Source organism: Lissotriton vulgaris, chromosome 6, assembly GCF_964263255.1.
Source record: "Lissotriton vulgaris chromosome 6, aLisVul1.2, whole genome shotgun sequence".
In the NCBI taxonomy this organism is placed as follows: Eukaryota; Metazoa; Chordata; class Amphibia; order Caudata; family Salamandridae; genus Lissotriton; species Lissotriton vulgaris.
In genome coordinates this window covers 1,671,941,472-1,671,964,314 of record NC_141694.1, presented here as the reverse complement: position 1 = coordinate 1,671,964,314, position 22,843 = coordinate 1,671,941,472, and the positions used below count along the sequence as shown (strand labels likewise).

The 22,843-nt window shown below is 43.9% G+C and overlaps 1 protein-coding gene across 1 annotated transcript in view; it reads left to right on the top strand.

The window, feature by feature from the left end:
• The window catches only part of LPGAT1 (lysophosphatidylglycerol acyltransferase 1), a 552,601-nt gene that overhangs the window by 323,707 nt on the left and 206,051 nt on the right, over window positions 1-22,843 (top strand). The window lies entirely within an intron of this gene.

Genomic DNA, 22,843 nt, shown 5'->3' with positions numbered 1-22,843 from the left:
AGCCCACTTCAGTCATTGGCTTACTTGACTGTGAGCAAGATGCAGCCTGTTCTTGCGCAATGTGCACATCCGCACAATAAGTAGTCCCTTCGTTGCCAGGGACTATTGATGCTGTGTGTGCTTTCACCTTTAAAAAAAAGTATATATTTTGATTTTAGACCATGCTTGTTTTCATATAGGGTGTGCCTTAAAATAAAACAAGCATTTGCAATGCAATAGGTCTTACATGTATGCAAGTTTAAGCTATTGGCATTGTAAATGACAATGCCTTTTACTTATGTTTTAAAAACGTAAACCGAAATAAAAGGCATTGTCATTTACAATGTCAATAGAGCAAACTCGTAAATGTGAGACCTATTGCATTGCAAATGCTTGTTTAGGGAAAAGTGTCTGCCTTTCATCACAACAGAAGTAAGCCTTGCAAGAGGTGCCTGTCTCCAGCCCCGCCTGTGTCCCTCATCTAAACTTTGAGGCTGGGGGGGGGTCGGGCCATGGAAGCTGCCATGGCGGGGCTTGTGCAGTGTTGCTGTTCAGGACACCGAGTGACCTTAAGTCAGGGGCAGAGGTGGCACAAGTGCACAAGGGGCTGCAAAATAGTTAAACAAATGAGCGCTGCCGCTAAAGTGAAAGGGGACCGCGCTGCATGCAAATGAAATATGTAAAGAAGCGCGGCCGCTAAAGTGAAAGCGGACTGCGCTACACATAAATAAAACGTTAAACAAAATAGTGCTCACAGCCAAGATAAAACCGATCGTGTAATATGACGAGTAAAAGGTTCAGCCATTATGGGTGGTAACAAATGGAGACCAGGCTTACCAAGGAGGGACTAACAAGCCTATTTACCAATCAAAAGCCAGCATTTAGGAATGACAATAAGCCAATGACAAATATGGGTGGAGAGTGGGCGGGGCTTCCAGTGCATACCCTAATACAGCATGCCTCGCAGAGCGAGCAGCGCATAAGCGCTGCTGCTAGGCTCGACCTAAAAAACTAGCAAAAAAAAAATGGAGTTCATTAAAATCCATTCCAAATAAGAAATTACAAATCAACATTTGCTGCACTTTACGTTTTCCTATTTGGAATATTAGTATGAGGCCTTTAATCTCATGTTGTGTATAAGGTCTAACTCCCACAGTTCATTATTTAAGAACGTTTAGGAGAGATGGGATTCAGTTATAAGTACTGCATTTGCTTGATCTGGAATCTAGAACGTCTTATTTGGAATTTCTGTCTTTGTGTTATGGTTTTGTTATTCCTTCATTTTGCTTTTCCTTTCCATGCTGCTTTATCCTGCTGGCCCTTATGTCAATTGTTACGCCATACATTGACGTGAATTACTTCTGATATGAAGGATCAGCGAATTATGATGAATAGTTCTTTAACTCTGTATCCTTTGTGATTTTAATGAGAAGATGACATTTGTTTGAAATATTTGACAAAACAAATTGAGGCAGGGAGTGTGTGCGCTATCCCATACCTGAGAATGATATATAACCTGTTACCTTAACATGGATGTGTACGTTGTAATGTTTTAGGTTCCTTGGCCCTGGTAACCTTTTTTTACTGCTCGGTTTTTGCTGATAAATATTGGGAATGTTTTATGAATTAAGTAACAATAATGATAAACTTGGTGTTTGCAACTTGTGTGGCTTTAGATACACATGCTTATCATACACCTGTCCTCTATTGTTGGGCTCAGACGTTTTTAAGTTGTTTTTCTTCGGCGAAGTCTTTTGTTTCATGAGATGTGGTGCTACTACTCCTCTGTGTATTTTGCATGGGCACCAACTGCATAATGTTTTGCTGCACCATCTGTTTGGATGTGCACTGAGTGGGCTCAAAGGTAACTGTTATCTCACGTTATTCATCAGACTTCGTTGGCGTTCTGTCACTGTCCTTCTGCATCTAGTTCCTTGGAGATTGGTTGCCATCTCTGCTCTGATACACACACTCTTCAGTACCTCCGAGGACTGCCTTTGTCACAGCAAGGAGTCGACGGTCTAACCCTCCTCAGGGATCCAGCACCATTCCTAATATGCCGTTGCCTGAGAATGCTCAATGAGTAATGGAACTCACACCATTCCAGAATTGCCCTCAAGGCCACGCCAAATATATGTGGGCAAACCACCACAAATATCCGATCTTTGCATATCCCCTGGCCACGACAATGCCACTTATTGTAGTACCTCACCTCCCTGTTGAAAGAAAACCCTTCAGTACCGAAGAAAATTCTGCAGGGCACACGATAAGAATAATCCTGAATATTTCTATATTTTTCAAAGTTTTATTTACTACCTCGGATATTGACATATATGGAAGATAACGAAAATTACTCATAACCATAACATTAGCAATAAATACTGGCCTTCGCAGTTTATGCAATCTCAAGACTTATTAGATCTTTTTGAGGCAAAATATAGTAAGAAGAAATGGTTTGGGGGGAAATGCATTTGATCAAGGTAGATGTATGGTGGGAACATCAGTTAGGGGTATTAGAAAGGTATGAGTCAGAAGTTGAGGGCATGTCATCCAGTTGGGAACATTGGAGGATGGATGGCCATTCTAAACACCTTCACGGAGGAAGATCCTATTGGCACACAAGAACAGTAGGAAGCCACACAATCTGGCTCCCAGACCGGAGCCTCTGTCGTTGATCAAATCTGATGATTAGTTAGAGAATGCCATACATGGCACATGAGCGCCATGTATTGCACCCAAAAGCAGGGTGGCATGAATACCCCTTAGCTCTCTTATATAGCACACAGGATCTGGCTCTGGGCACTCTGCTACAAAATTCTCATCATGGCCGCGCATTATACAAGGGTAGACAATGACTTTGTAAACCTGAGCAAGAGGACACATCAAAAACTCCCCAAGTGGGAACTCTACCCAGGTCCTTCACAAAACTTCCAGTGTCCGGGCAAACCGCGGATAGTCCTGTTTGCTACTCTAGAAAATGCAAACTACCCAAGCTTCACCACCAGGTATCCGCAGTTCTTGGGCAGTGCTCTGTGGATGAACTGCTCAGGGATATTTGTCTACACTTTTCTGCCTCTCTCACTGCTTCCTTTCGTGTCGTGGAAGCTCAGACAAAAATCACAGGCTCTCGTTCAAGTAGTGGCATCCTTGGCCAAACCACATTTGTACTCCCCTTTCTCTATTTGTCACTCAGCCTAAATGAGAGGCTTCCCATCAGACCAGATCTTCTCACACAGAGGATTGATCAGTTCATGCACCCAGACCTCGAGCAAGCTAATCTTCAGATTTAGCATCTGAGGTTCTAGAGTACCTTCACCATCAGCAAGAGTGTATGTACATCTTGGAAAAAAGGTCCAACTGGCCACACCACAGGTCTTTTATGCTGCAAAATTTACTAAATTTCAAAAGGTTTTGATTCTTTAAAATCCATGGCTTAGGAAATTTGCAAAAGTAGGGCTGCATACACCTCTTTTCACCTACACTTGTTTTGCCACAGTTGCGGCTTACAATTCCAACATAACATACGTCTCTATTCAGGGTATCTGTAGACAATGTCTTTCTGGCGGGCCTCAGAAGGTCATGCTGCCCTAGGGCACTGCCCACTCCTGTTTAGAACCGCAACATATTACTCTCTAGACTCATGGTCCACCCTTTCTGCCTGTGCATTTGTCCTCTGCAGTGCCTCTGATGGAAGGTGGCCTTCCTTGTAGATATCGCTACTCTGAGGCGCATCAGCGAGCTGCAAGCACTCACTCTTCAGGAACCCCTCATTTAGGACCACAAGGATAGGATATTTCTTAGTACTGACCCCAAGTTTCTCCCTGCCCTGAGGTGTTATCCCAGTTGCACCTTAACCAACTCATAAAGTTGCCTGTCTTCTTCAGCAGCCTGATTCCTTTGCAAATAGAGCACTGTACACATTAGATGTGAAATGGTCCCTCAAGCTTCGTCAGGACCATGTCATTCCGTAAGTCAGACTAGCTCTTTGTCTCATTTGGAAGCCTCACATGTCCTCATATCTCCAAGGCTGACATAACCAGATGACTTGTCAAATACATTCAGAGAGGTTACCATAAGGCAGAGTTAGTTCTACATGCCCCCCAGGGTGCACTTAAAATGAGGGTTACTACGGTCTTCTAGGAAACATCCCTCTAGCTAATTTCTGTAAAGCAGCCAACTGGTGAACGCCACACACCTTTACCAGGCATTATTGTTTGGACATCTTAACCAGTCAACAGGCTTAAGTTGGCCTAACCGTTTGAAGAACATTATTCGAGACAACTGCATCAGCCAAGTGGTAGCTGCTGCTTCCTGGAGGGGACTGCACTACAGTCTATGCTAAGCACGTATATCTACAGCCACATGTTGCAATCAGAAAATACTACTTACCCTGTATGCATCTATTCATAGTGTGTACTGCCGTCCAATGCACATGCGCCCACCCTTTTCAGATGTGTGACTTTTGCAGATCATATTCCAATCATCACCTTTTTATTGTACATTGCGCAGTTGAACAATACCTTTCGTTCACTCTCCATACATCCTCTCATCTGTGCGAAAAGCAATCTAAGATGGTGTAAATGCCCATGTGTGGTATATACTGAGGAGTCGCACCATATCTCAAGACTCAAAAGACTTCTTGCAGAAAAACATTATTTGAGCCCAACACTAGCATGGAGTGTGCTAAGCACGTGAATATACACCACTACTTGCTACAAAGAAATGCTTACAGCATAGGTGCCATTTTTCTTTTATTATCTGGTGCCTCTAAGGAAATGACATCTACATGTTGTAATCAGTTAAAGCATTGTAACATAACTTTAAATGAGAAATATTTATCCAGAAGCTGAAATATGTTCAGTTATGTAACTAGAACATGTTTTACTGTTGCATTGAATGATATTGTAAAGTTTAAAAAAACTATACATACTTTGGAATGGAAAAAAAGAAAAACTTGTACGTTTCTTTGGCTCTTTAAGGCAGCTTCTAACATAGTTTTGCCATTCCATCTCATCATATCGTCACTTACATCCGTTGTTTAAGAAATCTGTCAAAAATTACACTGCCGTTTCCTTCACCTAGGACTATTTTGTTGTGTCCTCTTTCCACACAATGTATCCTATAGAACACTTTTTTTGTCACTTATTCAAAGATGTTGAGGCATTTCTAAATAGATCCCCTGAACCTCCTCGCACACATACCTACAAAGGGCTTCTGATGTGATCCTCATGGTTTTGGCTTCTCAGAATAACTCATGTTCTCCCCTTCTACCACTGTTATTTTACCCAAAGTTTAATGGCTTGGTCACATACGATGTTTGTACAGCATGCATAGTAAAGATTGGAACAAAATCATTTTATCCAATGCCACTCTCCCGACTAGAGATAAGGTTAGCCACTTTTAGCATGTAACATGTAAATGTAATGTAATGTAAAATTTTATTTATATCGCGCAGCAATCGCTCCAATGGAGCATCTAGGCGCTACCTCCGGCAAATTACCAGATGTCAAAGTGACTCGGAGTTGGACCAAAAACAGAGGCAAGCATCAAACTAGAGTTCTGGCCATACTATCTTGCAGTTTAAATATCCAAGTTTTTAATTCTTTGCGGAACTCTGTTTCTTTATCCATAGTTCTCAGGGCAGGAGGCAGAGTATTCCAAGCCTTTGCACCCAGTACTGCCAGGGACTTTCCTCCACGGGTTTTTAAACGAAACCTAGGAATCACCAGAGTATTGGAATTTGATGATCGTAGGCTTCTAGTTGGGCAGTATCTCTTGAATTTTTTCTGTAGATATAGTGGTCCTGTTTTGTGCATTGCTCGAAATGTTATAATCAAAACCTTGAACAAGATCCTTTTTACAATGGGAAGTCAATGAAGAGCTTTTAATGCCCCTGAGGCTGACGGTCTTTTTGTCCATTTTAACACCAATCTGGCAGCAGCGCTTTGCACTAGCTGAAGCCTGTAAGTTACTTCTTTATTTGTGCCGGCATACAAACTGTTGCAATAATCTAAGCGCGACGTTACCAACGCTACTGCAACAGTTTTCCTCGCCTCCAAAGGGAGTATATCAAACAATTTCCTCAGGCTTTTGATTAAGCCAAAGCACATTCCTGCCACTTTTATTGCCTGCTGCTTGAAGGCAAGATTGGAATCAAACGTGACCCCCAGGTTCCGAGCAACTAGGGTTGTATGAGGCGGTATTTCAGCCCTTTCTGGCCACCATTGCCTGGGAATAAAGTCATTATTTGGGCCTAGCGGAATGATCTCTGTTTTTCCTGTATTACATTTTAGGTGATTCTTCCGCATCCAATCGAAGATGGCAGTTAAACATTCCTTGAATGTTTCTTCCCATGACTGGTTGTCCCTATCCGTAACCAGTATTAACTGCGTATCATCGGCATATGCTACTACCTCTATGCCAAAAGATGATATTAGTTTAATCAGAGGCGCAGTGTAGACATTGAATAATGTCGGGCTAAGGCTGGACCCCTGGGGTACTCCCATCGTCTGATGTTTTTCCGTGGAGGTAAATTCCCCCAGGGTTATCACCTGTCTCCTGTCCCTTAGGTAGTTTTCCAACCACTCTAGTACCGTCCCCTTCACGCCCGATGTTTTTAGCCGATCTAATAGGATGGCATGGGAGACCGTGTCGAAGGCCGCCGACAGGTCTAATAAAATCAGGACGGCCTTCTTTCCTTAGTCTAGGGCAGTACGAATGGTGTCTGTCGTGTACAGTAGAGCCGATTCTGTTGAATGCTGGGCTCTAAACCCCGCCTGATTGGGATGCCATATCTCGTTGACTTCTAAGAACATGGTCAGCTGTTTGTTAAGCAGTGATTCAGCGATCTTACATAATGCTGGGAGAAGTGAGATAGGTCGCAGATTGGAAAGAGTCGCAGGGTCAGGAAGGGTTTTTTTCTGTAAGGGTTTTACTGCCGCAAGTTTCCATTCCAGTGGCACATTGGCCGTGGAAAGTGAATGATTTACGATTTCGTTAATCATAGGGTTTACTTCATCTACCATGAGATGCAGGAGTCTTATGGGACAGGGGTCAAATGGGGACCCAGATTTTGTGGTTAAGATTGACTGCCTTGTTTCTTCCAGGCTAATTGGGTGGAAGGTTGCTAACTGGTTCATAATTTCATCAGCACTTCCGCCTTCTCTACTGGGTTCCAGAGAGGGAATTTCAAAATCTTTGGTTAGACCCTGTACTTTGTCCTCAAAATAATCAGCTATATTTTCGCAGAGGTCTTTTGAGGGTGGAATTTCCTGTGTTAAAAATGTGGGTTTATTAAAATCATTTACAATGTTAAAAATACATTTTTGTTTGTTTTTTGCAGCAACTATGGCAGATTCGTAGAATTTCCTTTTTGTTGATTTAATTCACGCATGGTAGGTGCTTATAGCCCTTTTATATTTACCCCGCTCTTCCGTGCTATAGTTTTTTCTCCATCTGCGTTCTGCTCTACGGAGCTCCCCCTGTGCTATTTTTAATTCTTGATTGTACCATGGAGCTGATTTTTTCTTAGTATTCTGTTTTCGAGTCCTATTTGGCCGCCCTGTCATATTTTTTAATTCAACCATCCATTCTCTGAAAGTGCTGGGATCTGAGAACCCTGAGCCTGACCCGGTAGGCTTACAATCCCTAGCCATCTCAATCAGATTTGGATTTGCCATTAAGGCCCTCCATTCTTGTAGGTCAGCCTGGTCGTACTTAACCTTATTGTTACATTCCTTAGGGCTCTGAATAGGGAACATGAATGGTACTAGAGCATGGTCTGTCCATGTTTGAGGTATTGGGCAGTTTGTCTTAAGCGATTGCAGATTGGTGGCTATGCAGTCAAGGGCATGACCTGCGTCATGGGTAGCTTGAACTGTCCCAATCTCTAGTCCGAGGACTTCCATTAATTGTTTAAAAGAGACAGCTGCGGTATCGGTGGTAGACTCCAAGTGTATATTCACATCTCCCAATAATGTAAAGTTGGAGTATCTGAGCACCAAAGGACTCAGTGCCTCTCCTATATTTTCCAGGAAGTCTTTACATGTACCTGGTGGGCGGTAAATGAGGGCCCCCGCAAATGTCATGGTCTCGCTGATTTTAATGCAAAAACCCATCCCCTCCGCCTCCTTTAATTCAGGGAGTTCAATCACCGAACATATATATGCCTCCTTGTGAATTATAGCTATTCCTCCTCCTCGTTTATCTCCTCCTCTGTCTCTCCTTTGCATACTGAAACCTGGTGGCAAGGAATGTACCATATCTGGGACACAGCACGGATTTAGCCATGTCTCCGTAATAAATAAACAGTCCAAGTTGTCCTCAGCCAATAGATCGAAGACATGCTGGGCGTGTCTAGGTAGAGACCGAGCATTAAGAAGACCTCCTTTAAAAGTATCATTTAATGCAGGTCTGGGAATAATCTGTGACCAAAGGAAAGTATGGCCACAGTGTAGGCAGGACTCTGGGCCAGTCCCTGAGGCGGGGTCTAACCTGTGACAATCCTTGTAAGTTGGCTGTAGGGCGAGTAGTGCCTCTCTGCTATAATTTTCTATCCTGTCCTCACCTGCATCGGTCCAGCCCGACGGCCCGTCCGAGGCGCGGACGGGCGCAGACGGGCTGGACTCAGGCGTGACTCCGGCGTAGGTCCGGCGCGTCCGCTGCACGCGTCCGCTGCGCGGAGACATGGTTGACCGTTTAAATAGAGCGACTAGAGCGCTCCACCAATGTCAGCCCTACTCAAGATGGCCGCCAAACTGCTACCATCCGGGACCCGGTGAGCTTAGCCCTGAGATCGGACAAGCACCACCTGGGGAGCGGGGAAAGAGTATTAAAGTGCAAGTCTGCAATGTTTTTTCAATTTTGCCCCTGTCTTTGTGCAAATTCCAGCTCGGGGGGGGGGGGGGGGGGGTCGGACACAAGGGATACAAAAACGATCAAAAATCAATTTTAAAAGCTCTAAAATGTATGACTGCTCGTAATGCAGCCTCTGGAGTCTGTGGGAGGTAATCTCCCGTTTGCCCTGTAAGTCCTCCTTAACATCCATGTAACATCCATGATCAGACATTTAATTGCAAGGTCACAACTGCTTTTCAGGAGACTTCTTTCCAATCTAACCACATGCAGACACCTGTGTTTGAAGGATTCTGAAGTAATTTTAAGGGGGGAAATTAAGTAGCACCACATCTTTTCAAGATGATTTCTGCACCCTAATATTGAGACAGCTGTGTTTCCAGAATACTTCCTCCGCATATACTGAATTTCAGGCTCCACTTCTCCACTATGGCCACTAGAATCGCTCCAGCACTAGATTGCTTTGCATCCCTTGCTTCTAAATTCTAGTGAGTAGAATTGAGATCGGGGCGTAGCCCTGTTTTGTGCCTTATTTTAGTTAAAATCACCTGAGACATACATTCTGCTGTACTACAGCGTGTGGCATTGCTAAGAGCAGTAGAACCAAGATATGTGTTCTCTTCAAAATCCCATGAATTCAAGAATATCATAAAAGGAATGTATGTCCAACTCAGAGGAATACTTTGCAGAGGGTGGTAAGCTTATACAAAGCCCACCTTGATCGCTGAAATCCCTTTTAATTCACTCTCCTTACTTTGTCCTACCTGCACTTCATTCCCTGTCTCTCCCTAAACTTTAACATACGTCAATGCTGTGTTCCTAATCTTAATACTAATTGAATCACCTAACATATGCCCTAACTCAGTTAAATTAAACTGTTTATTATACTGACAAATATGACTTCATGCATTCAATATTAATGCTACTTCTAACCCTAATCCTGTTCCAGCTATTTATTTAGATTCAAAATTAATATTCTTATTGTAATCCAAATTCTGTTGTTAACCCAATAATTGTTTTGACTTAAATATTTACATTCAATTAACGCTTATTGTATTAAGTTAATTCTCATCCTAACATTACATTAAATTAAAATAGCTATAAACTTTATTCTACCCCAAAACGAATCCGAATTTTTAACGATAAATACATTTAGTTTTTATGTAATGTCATTCACTTATTTCAGTACCAACAGTAAATGTTATTGATTGTAAAGTAAATGTAGTTAAAATATGAACAGTAATCCCACAACCTAAAGTTAAACAAATGTACATTAATCTAAATTGATTTCTGACAATTTTGTGATCTCGTTTTTAAACCACACTAATAATTCATTCTTTATTTACAAGTATCTTCTTGAATATTTGGCAAAGTGATGGTGTGTCTCTATATGCAAGCGAAGTGATGGTGCTGTGTAAGTATGGGCGAATTTTGCTGATTCGCGGTCCGCGAATTCGTGCGAAATGTAAAATAAATCCGCGAGTTTGCAGATTTTCCCCGCGAACTCACGGATTTTTTTGCCATTTTGCACAAATGTAACCACGTGTGTCTGTAACTTTGCCACGGCGCCGAGGTACCTCGGGTGAGCTGTCCATCATAGTGAGGAAAGGGCAGGAAGACGTTGCATACCCTAGTGTGTGTGTGGCGGGCTTCTATGCAAGTTCACATGCCTCTTGTTTATAAAGGGTCAGGGAGACTGATCAGAGCACCTGATGAGGAGAAAGCAGCCTTCTGTTCACAGGAAGTACATGGGGATTGCGCTCGAGAAACTCGTGGATGCAAAGACCTCCATCATACATGTAATTGTAGGCGGTAGATATGGAGAGGAAGCACACCTGCCTAGCCTAGACCGTGCTCACTAGTTGTTTGGGCTGATTATTTGAGGTTCAACTCTGGCATGTGCAAAGAAATCCCCCCGCGAGCGAATTAGCAAATTTTTCGGCAATTTCGCGCGATTCGTGGATTGCGAAATTGCCGAAAATGCGCAAATTTCGCGAGTGGAACGGATTTTGCGCCCATACTTAGTGCTGTGAAAGCAATTGAATGGAATTAAACGTTAGCTGAAGTTAAGTGGGAGAAGCAAATGTCAGATCCCTTTCTGAGTCAGCTGTCTGAGAGAGAATTGTGAAAACCTCAAAATACACATTGACAGTGACAATATTTACAGATATTAAAATAATGGGCAATTTTGATTTATGAGGCGAAGTAGTTGCGTAATTAAATCTTATTTTGGATAATAAACTAAAACCACAAAGAAGCATTTCGGTTGCATCCCGTATTTTTCGTACCTTTTGGGTTGCAGAATCTTTTTATGATGATCCACCGAGTTTTCTATTTCCATAGTTTGTGTTCCTTCTTGCATGGGAGTTGTATGGTAAGCAGCCAGTAGTGTTGCAAAATATTAAATACCGGATTTTTTTCTTTTATTGTTTGGAAACTATGGAAATTATTACCTAGTAGTTTCCTTATTCTTGGCAGAAGCCGAACAACTTCACCATGAACTTTATTGCCAAACCTCTGTCTGACATTTTAGAACATACCACTGCATCAGAAATATTGAAACTGGATAGATCCAATTCTGTTAAAGGATAGCCTTAGTTGCCTTCGTACACTTTTACATTATTCCAACTTCATATAGATATTTAATACCATGTTGCAGCTAGTTTAAAGTATCTAGTATATAGGAATAGAAATGCTATTTTATGTTGGAAATTTTCACTACTGTAGAGGGCATATCAGTAACATTATGTTTTAACCACGGAAGGCTTCAGCATTCTGGTCTTAGATTGCATTAAACTAAAAATGAACCACATTAACACGAACAGCAGCAGTTTGCACCTACATAAACACTTCTGATTGAGAACATAGTCCTAAACCCTCTTGTGCCTTGTATCTTCGGGTGTAACAGCTCGCTTCAAGGGCCGGACTTTGCTGTACAGTTCAAAAGGTTTACTCTTAATGTAAACAGATTTCTTTAAATCAATACCTTTTTATCTTCACACAGAAATTCCACCCTAGGAATTGCCTTTTCCAATTGCATGTATTGCTAAGGCCTGCCATTGGGAGCTGGAAAGGAAGGTGGGCCTAGTCATGCAAGAAATGTGTTTCTTCTTCATTAAATTTACCAAAACAGGGATGAAGTGCCAGATGCCCAGGGCCCCATTGTAGCTCCTGAGTTAACTGTCTAAGCAAGCATTTGCAGATCCAGTAGGTTTTGTCTTGTTGATCTATTTTCTTTCTCAATGTTTTTCTGCCAAAATATTTTGTGCATATGGTGTGCAGCATCAGCACCAAAGAAAAAAAAGACGCAGACATGCCAGCAGTTGCGGCAGCCTGGCAGCGTTTTTTTTACACTCTTAAGATGGCAGTTGCCACATAAGGAGGTAAATAGAAAGAAATTGAGTTTTATTAGCGTGAAAGTGATTTTCAGCTGGCAGAGCACCCCTGTAATAAGTGGCAGCTGCTGAGTCCTCCCACAAAAATGCAACGGAAGAGCTGGTTGGTTAAGCAACAGGGAGCAGGCAGGGGCAAGAGAGCAACGGAGTTGAGAAGTGTGGCTCAATGGTTAGAGCACAATGTCCCTATAGGTAACAAATTGACAGGCAATTAAGTTTTGCTTGCAAAAAGCATTACATATGAAGGAAACAAGGAGGCTCAATTAGTTAGTACATGGCTTATAATTCACTAATTTTCTGAGATATTTACACATGGGAATACAGTTGAAAGCAGCACTGTACAAGAAAAATCATGTGACAACCCAAGAAGCACTTGGTGACAGGGTGATATGTACAAGTGAAAAGTGACGACGCAAGTGAAGGGGGTGAACAGCGTGAACGGCGCAAGGTGACAGAGTTATATACAGTGATGGCTCAATGATTGATACATTCAAGTTTTTTGTAGCACATTAGATCATAGTTATGAGCCAAATGTTGTAGTGCGCCAAACAATTGCGCTGTAGTGTCGACGGCGTTTCGATCCACAATGATTTGGGATCCTCTTTAGGACAGGGTTAGCGAATTGGTATAGTGCTGGATTTCAGAAGGACGCTGGTTCAGAGTTGTACCAAATCGTCATGGTGGATCAAATCCATGGACAGAGTAGAATGATCGTATGCGGATCAGAAACGGTATTGCATCCGAGTCGGCGTATCTGGATAGAAGGCGTCGGTGTCGATACAGGGAGCAGCTTCTGAATAAATCTTTACTGCTGCCGGGGTCTGAATCACGAGCGAAGGTTCCGACCCCGGCAGCAGTAAAGATTTATTCAGACGCTGCACATGTTCTGTCACGCAGCACCAGTTTATCCTGACGATGACGGCTTAAGGGCAAGGCTGAGAAATCTAGGACCTGTGGAAAGTGTGCCTGCTAGCTGCAGCTCCCACCACAGACTCTTGCCGAGCACTAACCGTCACATTGCTTCGGGCCTAGACACTGCAGACGCAGAAGAGTTTTGGGAGAGGATGTGGCATAATGGCTTGGGCAGTCTGCCTCAAATCTGGGGAACCGGGTTAGAGTCTCTGGAACGGCGCTGAACATCCTGTGATTGTGGGCAAATCACTTAATCTCCAGTGCCTAACAAAAACAAAATGAATGTGTCTTTGTGGAACGCAACTGGTGCTCATGTAAAGCGTCCTTGACACCCAATACCTTCAGGTCAAACTCGCGCTCTATAAAACTCTGGGGGGCGGGGCGAAAGAGGCCTTATTTCCCCAAGCTGTATTCTAATCTCAAGGCTCGTAGCTCAAGCGCCTGGTTTTGGCAGATCAGACCATATTTCTGTTCTGATAGGCCTAGTGATGTCCCTGGCTAGCTTAGTTTTCTGATCCCTGGACCAGCACCCTTCCTTGTTGGTGTCTCTCTGGGCTGCTGAAACCCTGCTTCATCTCTGCAGGTTCCTGGTACATGAACAATGATGCGTGCTGAGGACCCTAGCCTCCAGCCCAGCGTCAGATTGGTAACACGGGCATTCGGGCAATGATCGAGGGGCCGGTGTCCAGGTTCTGCTGTGGGCTGCTTTTTTGAGCAGTCTTGGGGCCATTTGGGCGCTCTGTCTCTATTGTTCGAATACAGCCAGCGGCCCAGTGTGTGTCTGAGTGGCCTTTCTAGAGGCAGATGGGCGCTCTCATCACCTCCGTTTAGCAACAGGCAGAGGTGTTAGTCCCTTTGTCTAGCAGGCCGGCCCATTAATGTGTGCACATACTGAGCAGGGGCCTGAGTAGAAGTGGCCCCACTTGTTTCACCAGTGTAAACAGTGCTTTTTTTTTGCCCCCGAAATCATCGTCACCGCTACTAGCGGGAGTGAAACATTTTGTAAGAATTGCACCGGAAACCACCGTCACCGCTGCTGGCTCGGGTGAAGCATTTTTAAGATTGCCCCTGAAATCACCACCGCCGGTCCCGAGTAAACAACCAGATTCAAATTGCCCGCGAGCCGTGATGAACGAGTTGCCCAGCAGGATGTCAGCATCACACCGAAGAGAAGAGTTGCGCTCGACTCAGGGGGAGCTCTCCTGTTCCCCCGTGCAGCGCCCTCAAAGTCACCTAACCCAGAGACCGGAGGAGCATCGCACCGGCACCCGCCTCAATCCCTCCAGGATATACTTAGCGCAGTGCTGCATTGGGCGGGGAACGGGCTGCGGGTCGGAGGTTGCCCAGGCAGAAATTCTGAGACCGGGCCGCCTGGGACTATATTAATTTGATAGCGGGACCTGTGGGGACACTCACCTGATCGCGGGTTCTCTCCCCCTCCCCTGGTAACAATCTCGGCCCGTACGTGCCCAGCATGGCCTTGTGATACCGGGACCTTTTACTCCTGAACTTGGGTTAAATTAGAAGCATTTAAATAACCTAACCCCTGCATGATTAACCCCAGAGTCCATACTGCAGCTTAGCCGGGTTCAGGACAGCAGCTCTCCTGCCCCCTCCCCGCATTCATGCCCAGGCATGGCCAGGACACTGCCGGTTCTAGACTGCTCCTGACGCCCACGGGCAGCTTCCTGTGTGCTGGTTGCAGCCAGGGGGTGCCCGGTGGCTCTAGCCGATTTGCACTCGCATGCTGCCCCGTGGTACTGCACTCGGTACCCAGAGAGAAGCAGAAAGGCCTCAGTGCTCTGTGGGCGGCTGGGTGGCGCTACCCTCCTCCTGCCGTTACCTCTGAGTGTGTATCACCAGCTGTGAGACTCGTCCGGTGTGAGGAGTGCAGGAATGTGTTTTCCAGCCTGCTCGACTACCCCATGGCATCAACATAGAAGCTGTACTGGGCAGGCTAGTGGCTAAGTTTGTGCCTTTAAAGCTGATCAGAGCGGAGTTATGATCCTAGCTTCCCTATCTTCTTGACAGAATTGTGTGATCCTGAGCAGATCACTAGGATCTGCAAACAGCTGATCGCACAGCACAAACCGAAAGTGTCGTAATCATAAAAATAGACCGGACTGTATTTGCCCCGCTCGTGAGCGCCTAGAGGCCACTCACTTTGCTGTATTGCTCTGTATAGGTGTTCACCCTCGCATACAATAGTGCCATTGCTTGTCATCCCGGTTTTTCTATGCCTCTGTTCCCCCGGTTTTTCTGTGCCTCTGTTCCCCCAGTTTTTCTGTGCCTCTGTTCCCTTCTGGTCATCTCGGTTTTTCTGTGCCTTTCTGCCCTGCTTGTCATCCCGTTTTTTCTGTGCCTCTGTTCCCTGCTTGTCATCCGTTTTTTCTGTGCCTCTGTTCCCTGCTTGTCATCCCGTTTTTTCTGTGCCTCTGTGTGCGCGGCTCTGTCTGTATGTGCGCGGCGCTCTGTGTGTGCGCATGGCTCTGTCTGTGTGGCTCTCTGTGTGTGTGCGTGGCTCTATCTGTGTGTGTGCGTGGCTCTATCTGTGTGTGTGCGCGGCTCTATCTGTGTGTGTGCGCGGCTCTGTCTGTGTGTGCATGGCTCTGTCTGTGTGGCTGTGTGTGTGCGTGGCTCTATCTGTGTGTGTGCGTGGCTCTATCTGTGTGTGTGCGTGGCTCTATCTGTGTGTGTGCGTGGCTCTATCTGTGTGTGTGTGTGTGTGGCTCTGTGTGTGTGTGTGGCTCTGTGTGTGTGGCTCTGTGTGTGTGTGTGGCTCTGTGTGTGGCTCTGTGTATGTGTGGGGCTCTGTGTGTGGGGCTCTGTGTGTGGGGCTCTGTGTGTGTGGGGCTCTGTGTGTGTGGGGCTCTGTGTGTGTGGGGCTCTGTGTGTGGGGCTCTGTGTGTGTGGCTCTGTGTGTGTGGCTCTGTGTGTGTGGCTCTGTGTGTGTGGCTCTGTGTGTGGGGCTCTGTGTGTGGGGCTCTGTGTGTGGGGCTCTGTGTGTGGGGCTCTGTGTGTGGGGCTCTGTGTGTGGGGCTCTGTGTGTGGGGCTCTGTGTGTGGGGCTCTGTGTGTGGGGCTCTGTGTGTGGGGCTCTGTGTGTGTGTGTGTGTATGTGTGTGTGTGTGTATGTGTGTGGCTCTGTGTGTGTGTGTATGTGTGTGGCTGTGTGTATGGGTGTGTGTGGCTCTCTGTTCGTGTGGCTCTGTGTGTGTGTGTGTGTGTGTGTGTGTGTGTGTGTGTGTGTGTGGCTTTCTGTGTGTGTGGCTCTGTGTCCTCTAATACTCTCTACTACTCTCTAATTCTCACCTATTGCCATTGTAAATGACAATACCATTTATTTCTGTTTTAAAAAAAAAAAACATGAAAAAATTGCCATTTGCAATGCTCAAACTTTAACAAAGCCGAGGCCATTGCATTGTAAATGCTTGTCGTTCTCGACATGTGGGTGGGTATACTCACTGTGTGTAGCAAGGCGTGAGCGAGGAGCTGGACTATATTCACACCCGCAGAGCAGAATTTTTTCATTCTTCTCATTTCAAGCTTCTGGAAAGTCGCCCAACAACAAAACCCATTTTCCACGCTAATAGACTCTATTGCCTAAATTCCGTGTGGTCACGGCAGACTCCGCGGATACCCGGGGGCGCAGGAGCGAGAGGCAGGAATGCAGAACACCCGGCACACTGGTCGGGCTGCCGATCACTGTGTAGCATCACACGTTCTGCTCCAGTCTCTTGAATACCATGAGTTAAAGCACCAGTGATTTTCCGCGCCAATACACCTTCCATAATTCTAACATTAAGGATGGCGGTGCAATATTTTGCCCGCAGGAGGAACTCTGTGGAATTCAGCAGAGTTTGTTGGTAATTCCACTGAATCCGCGAGCTCCGCCCAGGCTTAAAAACATGTATTTGAACAACTATAAGGGACTGGGTAGCAACAGAGTAGCAGAGGAAGGGGAAGGGGAAGAAAGGGGTTTTTGTGGGGAGGTGAGTATTTGAGGGGAGTGTAAGAAAGTGTCTAATGAAAAAAGTAGTTCCCTAAATGTGAGCAGTGGAAGGAAAATGGATGGTAAGTAAATAATGTTCCAGAGAAGGAATGAACACAAGAAGAGGATGCTATGCCATTGCATGAGAAGGAAGCAAATTAAAGTTACAACAACACCGATCAATTGGTGGGCTGTAAGCCCACTGTAAATTTTTGGTGTGGTCCACAAAAAGCTTTTACCTATATACAGCTAAAATCTTTGCGGTAGGAAAGACCTAAAAAAGCATATCATTTATGGTAGGAAAGACCTAAAAAAAGGTATATAATTTACAGAGATAAATTTGAAAGTCTAGAAACTTGTGTTAGTAAAAGGTCGTGTGATGCTGTGATCAGGTTTGTGACGCAACCTTTGGCTCTGCAGTAGTCAGTGCAACATGTGTACGTACTTGTTATTAATAGAACTTACCATACCAAAAGAGACATAACTTTGCAGTACGTCCAGTTCTTTATCCAGGATAAATATGAATACAGAGCATTGTTAATATGAGATCGATACTGCCTGAGACAATGCTTCTTACCTTGTTGGGTTATCATTCTTCCTGCGAAGTGGGTGGTTAGATATACCAAGCAGATTAGGAAATTAATTTTTGAAATGGCATTCACTTGTACAGAAAACAAGTTGTTTTTAAGTCCTGACAGTACATTGTTATGTCTGTGATACCATTTCTTCATTGTAAAACGGAATTCCTTCTTCAAAGCACCTCAGTGATTCAGCACTGAACATTCACTTTATGAGCTACAGGAAACGGCTACTGTAGTTAAAGTGCAACTTGTGTGTTTTCTGTGTCCTCCTTTTTACCGCAACTCAACACTGACATCCGAACCCTCTGCCTCTTAATTATATGTGGGTGACCCGTAGCTGCGTGGTTCACTTGGCTACGCTGTCGTTGACGTTCTTGTTTACAAGGAGGTTGCAATTACACAAGACACTACCATCCGATCTTTGTTGAAAACAAACACCAGGTATCCGGTTGGTTGCCTGTACCAGGCATGGCTTCCTTCACAGGCACAGACTGCGCACGTGTCCAGGCGGCTATGCTGAACATGAAATACTCCACTTTTTGCTGGCGGAACCATTCTTTTCTGATATCTGTTCTCGATAAAAGCGTTTTATTCTTGCATTAAAATGCTTCTTTTGTAGGGTACTGGTTAAGCTGTGAATAGCTGGTGAATAGTTCATATTGAGACCCCGGTTTCCTCACACTTCCACCTTCATAACTATGAAGTTTGTATTATTGGTCCCAGTTCTGAATATCTTTTGCTGAATGTACACTTTACCTTAAAGTAGGTGTCTGTGGCCTTCGTAAAATTTTCGGCATCATTTTGTCTGAACAAATATTTCTTGCATTGAGACATAATGTTCGCTCGGATTGAACCCACCTAGACGCAAAGTGTATGCTTACTTATTTTTGCAGCTTTACCGTCTGCAAGATGCATTTTTCGAAAATTTACTATTTTACACATGTCAAAACGTAAAACTTGCAGTTTTCCAAGTTATGAAGGTTTCCTTACAACTTTGCAAAATTTGCAAAAAATCTTTGCATACCCCTTTCAATAAAGCGGTTTTCTGTTTCAAAGCCATATGCAGGTCGGAGTAAAGTGTGTGGTGCGCTTGAACATTGTCCTGCTATGGAGAACGTATGTTGTTTATCTGCTCATGAGCAAGCATATTGTACTCAGCATTGTCAGTGTCCTATCGGCACCACACCTGTCCATCGTGCTTAAAGTGAGTGCTGATGAGTGTTGCCTCAATAAGGTAAGCCAGTGCCATCTCTCTGTTAATATCAGGGATATGCACGGTTGTATAGCAAGGATTTCAAAAAGATTCTGTGACACTAAGATTTTGAAAAACTGAGTTTGTATTAACACGTGCGACTGCTTGTATTGTTATCCTGATTTGCAACAAGCCTTACGTACGTGGAGCCACCAGTTAGCCACCCCATGTTTGGAGCATATCTTTAAACCTTGCATACCTCGCCAAACACTTCCATATAGTGTAGTGTAGTTCCTATATTCCCAATAGGCTCTGCGCATTGGAATAATATATCCTATAGAAGTGACTTAGGACTTATGTCTACTAGGTCTCTATCCAATATATTAGACTTAATTGTGAGTGCCAGCTAGCTCAGAGGTCACTAGAAACTTTCTCGAATAAACAAGAAAGGATTAGTTTCTGGCAACCCCATAAACATGACAACTTAGTTTTCCCAAGATAAAACGTACCTTCAGAGTTGTGGAAACAATAGATGGATATTTTACTCACTCAATCCTGCATGCTTCGTTTCACCAGAGGTGCAGAGAAATGGAGAGATGGGCGTTTTCAATGCAAAGTATTTATTAAACAGTCTTGCAAGTAAAGTGAACTGCTACAATCGTAATACTGGTTGCAAAGTATAATGCGTACCGCAAGAAGAGTTTTCTAAAATAATACTGTAAAAGCATGGTATGGTTTTAAGCCTTAAAATACATAGAATACATACATTAAATAAATAAGGGCTAAAAGTACTCAACAGGTGCTTCTAAAATAAGCCTACCCTGGTGTACCTAACCTAAGTCCTGTACGAGGGAAGAAGTAAGTGAGGTGTAGCATAAGTTTAGTATTCTTTTTGCCAATAATCTATCCAAGATTTCTCTTAGGGTCTAATTAGCTCCATACCTTGGTTTAGAATGAAGGAGGTCTAGTATCTCTCTGTCTGAGGACTCGATTTCCCAACAACCCGCACAGGTATCTTGGAAACACTGGAGCTGGATTTCTCGGCAAGAGAAAAGACAGCGTCTCTCTCAGTGCGTCTGTTGGAGGGTCGGCTTCCTTCGGCACTTGCTGCAGCGAGATGCTTTCGGCAAGTAGATAGTCGAACTGTTCCAAACCACCGTGTGTTTGCTAGGGCAAGTGTGGGCATAATTATACTTTGAAGGAGCCGAGTTTGGTTGGACATAACGTCATCAAAAAGTCTCAGTTATTGAAAACTCCATGAGTTCTTGGACAAATCAATATTCAAGCAAGGGGAAGTGCCTGACTGCTGAAGGTGCGTTTACCAAGAAATCGTTGTGGATTTTCGGAATTAGTGGAAGTAGCCATGCCGTATTTGGACTGCATGAGCTATGTCTAAATATGGTTAGGATTTCTATGCCTATATAAGGATAGGGTGATTTATACCTATATAATGGCATGAATCTGTAAAATTATACTAGGGTCCAAAAATGCTATACATCACCCACTCCACTTTATTATGTTAAACATTACTAAATATAAGTACTAAAACATATCTAAAGCATGTGTTTACAATCCCACCCAAAAATACATGAAATGCATTTGAAAATGGTTGTACACATAAAATGAGCATTTGTACACTACGCATTTAAAGCAATGATTTCATTGTAAGCATATGATATGATATTGGAAATGCTAACCGAATTAATCACGAAATTTACATTTATAAAATGGCTCTTAAGTACAGAAGAAAAATTCGAGCCCATTCCATAGCAGAATATATAAACTGTTTTGGTATGTAGATAAGGTCAATATTGTTTCTAGGAAGGATTCAAAGAATTCTTGCTCTCTACGAATAGTTCTAGTTTAAGCAGATTACTTTGTGACAAGAAAAAGTTCAATTTTGGAAAAAAGGTCAAATCAAATAGTAGAAAATAGAGTTCCAAAGTTAGAAGATTTGTTTTGAAACGTGAAGGCAGAATTCAGAGTTCAGAGAACGCTGTGTGCTAATTTCAAAAGTTATTCTCGGTGTCGGGAGAAAACATTAAATCGTCTAAGCTGCCAAAGAAATCGTCTACCACAGTAGGTGAAAGTTGAACCACTTCATTAAGTAGATCAATTGTACACAGATGAGAAGCATCACCGTCAGCGTCATGCGCATTAGCAATGTTCGTAGTAGATAGTACCTGTGTGCCTGTTGGTCCACATATCTCATCATCAGCTGTATTTACAGGTGAGACCTCAATAAATGGAGTCATCAGGATTGGTAGCCATTGGGGGCAACACAATGCATGAGCCGTTACCGAACCAAGCAAAGCATCAACATCCGTTGACTGTGCTGATGGAAGTGTCGGACAAATATCTAACACTCATTCCTCTCCACAAAGCAGGCATCGTAGAACAGGTAAGATGCAATCTGGCCAGATTGGTCTGAGTGATAGGAACCATGTGGTATTCAGATCTCTTAAACGAGCCAAGCCAAGAATCTGTATTATTCGATCACGATACTGCATCGCCAGAAGACCACTTTTCATGGTAATCTGGGTATCACTGGTGACTGGTCTTGCCATAACGGAGCATAAGGAATAGTATCCCTGCTATGAGTCCCAAGATGAGAGGCAGGCCGCTGAACACAGAGTGCACGAAATTTGGAAAAATGCCTAGTGCTGCTTCAAATGGTGCTAACAGTCCCGAAAAAATCGTCTTAAATACATGTACAATACAACTGGTATCAGACATGTTTAAGATACGACCTAACATTTCTGCAAAATGTACAGGGCAGTTTGTTGATAATAGGGCATGTCTCTCTGCAGAAGTCCTTGCAACTTGCAGATCATGCATCTCTCTGGACGAGGTCAGTGGCACAGTTTTTGTTAAAAGAATAGCTTTCATTCTGCTTAAAGTATCAATTCGTATAGAAGAGATGTTCAGTGAAGGCTATAACGGCGTCTGTCTTGCTTTTAGGAAACAATACTTGCATACAACAAGTGACCCTGGCTGACACACTAACGAGATAGGCTATTCCTGGCATCATTCTACAACAGCTGTGATCATTCAACATTATGTAGCTACCATTGGAAAGCTGTCTAAAAACTGGATCTATCACTGCTGCTGGGGAACCCTGCAGGTGGCAAGAAAGGTTATTTGAAGATCCTTCGCAGGCTCCGTGTAAATTAATACCTTGACACAAAAGTGTACCGCCTAGTGAGTTTTTACAATTTTTACCACTAAGAAATACCTCCTTTCCCCCACTCCAACATTTGTGTGTATGTTAGACTTGGCTGTCTCTAGTTGGCAGAGGTATACACTTCTGACAAATAGGGACTCGCCTCCTCTAGTCAGGGCAAGGGGCTCATACACTTAGATAACCCCTGCTCACCCCCTTGGTAGCTTGGCAAAGCAGACAGGCTTATCTCAGAGGCAGTGCGTTAAGCATTTATGACTTTTTTTTTGTACGTAACAAGGACCACAAGAAATTAAGCATTTATGACCACATACAGTAATAAAGTGAATACACTACAAATGGACACGACACAGTAGTATTATAAAAATAAGGATGTTTATATAAGGCTTAGCACAAGACCAAATAACGACAAAAATATACCACAATCTTATAAATACTCTTGGAAGGAAAAATAATAGTTCAAGTGTAGTTTCTTCTTAGCACAAAAGTCTTTAGTAACAAAAGCAACTCTTCTTCTTTAAATTACAGTTCTTGGCAACAATGTAACCCCCACTGGAGTCACATGACGTCGAGGCAAAGTTAATCCAAAGGTTCGGCGTCGACCGCGAGGAGCGCTATGTCGAGTCCGGGGTCGCACAGACCCCCACAACACAGTACCTTGGAAAAGCGAAGCACACGATGATCAGTGGCGTTGAGATGTCCGGCGTCGCGTCTTCGGCGTCGATCGGGCTTCGGAGTCGGGCGATCTGCAGCGGCGTCG